This window comes from Myotis davidii, unplaced genomic scaffold (assembly GCF_000327345.1).
Source record: "Myotis davidii unplaced genomic scaffold, ASM32734v1 scaffold1015, whole genome shotgun sequence".
NCBI lineage: Eukaryota > Metazoa > Chordata > Mammalia > Chiroptera > Vespertilionidae > Myotis > Myotis davidii.
Window position 1 is genome coordinate 172,386 of NW_006286319.1, and position 3,421 is coordinate 175,806.

Genomic DNA, 3,421 nt, shown 5'->3' on the forward strand with positions numbered 1-3,421 from the left:
ATATATATTGATTTCAGAGAGGAAGGAAGAGGGAGAGAGAGATAGAAACATCAATGATGAGAGAATCATTGATCAGTTGCCTCCTACACGCCTTCCACCAGGGATGGAGCCTGCATCCCGGACATGTGCCCTGACTGAGAATCGAACCATGACCTCCTGGTTCATAGGTCAGTGCTCAACCACTGAGCCATTCCAGCCAGGCAAAACTTTGTTCTTATTATTGAGATGATTCAGTTTTCTTGAGTAATTAAGGCATCGTAGGATACAGAATATGATGTTGATATAAAATAGAATCTTTTCTTGGCAAAAAGCTTTTCTCAGTACTGTATCTTAGGAAGAACAGACCAATAATCCATAAAAACTTTATCCTTTAAACAGAGAGAAAAACCAAATTAATTTTGCATCAGTTTACTTTTTTTAAAAAATATATTTAATTGATTTTTTACAGAGAGGAAGGGAGAGGGATAGAGAGTCAGAAACATCAATGAGAGAGAAACATCGATCAGCTGCCTCCTGCACACTCCCCACTGGGGATGCGCCCGCAACCAAGGTACATGCACTTGACCAGAATTGAACCTGGGACCCCTGAGTTCGCAGGCCGACGCTCCATCCACTGAGCCAAACCGGCCAGGGCTATCACGATACTTTTGACTTGAGGGCCACAATGGGTTCTTAAACTGGACTGGAGGGCCGGAACAAAAGCATGGATGGAGTGTTTGTGTGAACTAATATAAATTCAAAGTAAACATTACATAAAAGGGTACCGTCTTTTATTTCAATAGTTTTATTCATTTCAAATGAGCCAAATCCGGCCGGCGGGCTGTAGTTTGTCCACGACTGGGTTAGGGCCATTTTACTTTTAATACCTAAATTTGCTTACTTAAATTCATTCCAATCTTACTTGACCACCCAGAAAATTTCCTTTCTTGAGAATCCTTTTCACGAACCTTATATAACTTTCCTCATTCAGACATAATTAACTTATTTTAGGGCAAACTTATTTTCTTATAATTTCCCTCAAAAAATGTATTCCTATACCTAATATCTTCCATTACTGAAAACATATATCCTACTTTTCTTGCATTCTAAGTTGATTCACTTATTATTCCTAGTAGTTTCAATTATATATATTTGGCTTTTTAACTGCTAAAAACCTCAATTTCTAAAGAAAACTAAGTGACTGAACTGTTGAAACATAGCAAATCATAACATAACTAGAGGGTCAGTGCACGACATTCATGCACTGGGATGGGGGGGGCGGTCCCCTCAGCCCGGCCTGCATCCTTTAGCAGTCCAGGAGCCCTCGGGGGATGTCTGACTGGTGGCCGCAGTGCTGCCATGGAGGCGGGAGAGGCTCCTGCCGCTGCACTCACCAGCCATCAGCCTGGCTTGTGGCTGAGCGAAGCTCCCCCTGTGGGAGCGCACTGACCACCAGGGGGCAGCTCCTGCGTTGAGTGTCTGCTCCCTGGTGGTCAGTGCACATCATAGCAACCAGTCATTCTGCTATTCGGTTGATTTGCATATTACCCTTTTATTATATAGGGTTATATAGGATAGGCGTACTAAAATTTAGCACTTAGTTGAAATTATTAAATTAGTTCTTTTAAGAGTCTTAGTTGCACTGGAATTTAGTCATATCCTGGGGCCTGGAGGCCCGCATGTAAAGTAAGTTTCAGAAAGAATATGAAAGTATACTTTGCTTGAGGAAGCAACCATGTAGGTTGCTTGGTGTAAAAAGAAAGACAAAGATTCTTTTTAGTTGAAATTCTGTAAGTGTGGCTTGTAAAGCTATTCTAGAACTAAATAAACAGAGTTTTTCTTCAAACATCTGAAGAACTGTAATTAAAAATTAATTATATTAGGCCTTACATAAAAGGTAAATAAATATTGGTAAAAAAAAAAAAAAGAAAGTATACTTTGCTTAAGATAATAGAAGAAAGTAACGGTTAAGCATAGGATGTATAGCTCTGATGTTGTTTTTTTCTGCTCTTAAGATAACGTCACTGACTCACACTCCCAAGATGTCTTGCAGAAATCATTAAGCAGAAAGGACCACCTGGCGTTATGAAGACCCTGGGCAGGATGCCACCACGAACTAAAATGAGATTAAGAAAATTGCTGAAGCTTGCACCAGAACTGACCAATGAACAACGCAGCCCACAACCCTAAACTTCTTACTCGTGCTTAATCATGATATTTTGCCTTTAAAACCCCCAATTGTAAGCCATCAGTGATCTGGGTTTTTAAGTGATAGCTTCCAGTTCTTCTTGTGTGGTGCCCTGCAATAAAGCTACCCTAATTCCTCCACTACAATTCTTGGTATTCAGTGTTTGACTCTGCTGTGTGCTGGGTGAATGAACTATCTTATCTATAGCTTCCATTAAGATTTAATCAACAAGTTTTGGTTTTACAGTGCTGGGTAGGGGAAATGTTCCACAGCCAGACATAATATCCATTCCTATTTAAACATTCAGATAAAGTTGGCATAACTTCTTTACATAATACCTACTTAAAACAACCCAACTTTCATAATCTTATTAACCATACATTTTTATGGTCTCTCAATCTAATTATAGTCTGAGTCAGGGATTCACCAATGGGTTTTGGTATCCAGGCCCTTCCATCAATCTTTATTTTTAATATTTTTCAATGATCATTACCAGCTCCCATAGGCTACTGTTATGAACTTTCTTTGAGACTTTTTTTTAATATGTTTTTATTGATTTCAAAGAGAAAGGGAGAGGGAGAGAGAAATAGAAACATCCATGACAGAGAATCATTGATCTGCTTCCTGCACGCCCCCTACTGGTGATCAAGCCCGCAACCCGGGCATGTGCCCTTGACTGGAATCAAATCCGGGACCCTTCAGTCCGCAGGCCAATGCTCTATCCATTGAGCCGGCATGTCCTAGCCAGTGAGTTCTGGCTTACTTGCCTAAACTGTTGGGAAAGAAAAATTTTACTCTGCCTTTCAAGGTTTTTCTGGCTGGTCTAAACAGATTGGCATGAGACATTAGCAAGAGGAAAAAAAAAGTTTAGTAACATGCGAACATGGGAGAGACCCAGGAAAACTGAGTAATTCTCACCAAAATGACAAAGCCATCACCATAAATACCACCTTCATCCAAAGACAAAAGAAGACTTTAGGGATGGAGACAGTTAACGAAGGTTTCCAGAAAAAGCACAACAAACAAGAGTAAGATTGTTATGAAGATTTAATTCCATGCCTTTTCCACTGATAGTGAAGGAAGGCCTGGTCCAGTGAGGGAAACACCCTTACAGATGGAGCTATCTGTTAAAAATATAAAAGTCTTCTCTGGTCAGGCGGCTCAGTTAGTTGAAGCGTTATCCAGTACACCAAAACATTGTGGGTTCAGTCCCCAGTCGAGGCGCCTACCGGAGGCAACTGATCAATATTTCTC

General features: G+C 40.4%; 1 protein-coding gene across 3 annotated transcripts in view; it reads left to right on the forward strand.

Annotated features, from left to right (window-relative positions):
- RNF113A (ring finger protein 113A) overlaps positions 1-2,313 on the forward strand; it is a 22,254-nt gene extending 19,941 nt beyond the window's left edge. Inside the window, exon 3 of one of the 3 annotated variants that reach the window (XM_006779395.2) lies at positions 1,995-2,313. The gene's annotated coding sequence lies outside the window, so the exon portion shown is untranslated. The remainder of the gene's footprint in view (positions 1-1,994) is intronic. The other 2 variants (XM_015560150.1, XM_015560149.1) reach the window with 2 other exon arrangements.
- The last annotated feature ends 1,108 nt before the right edge of the window (positions 2,314-3,421 follow it).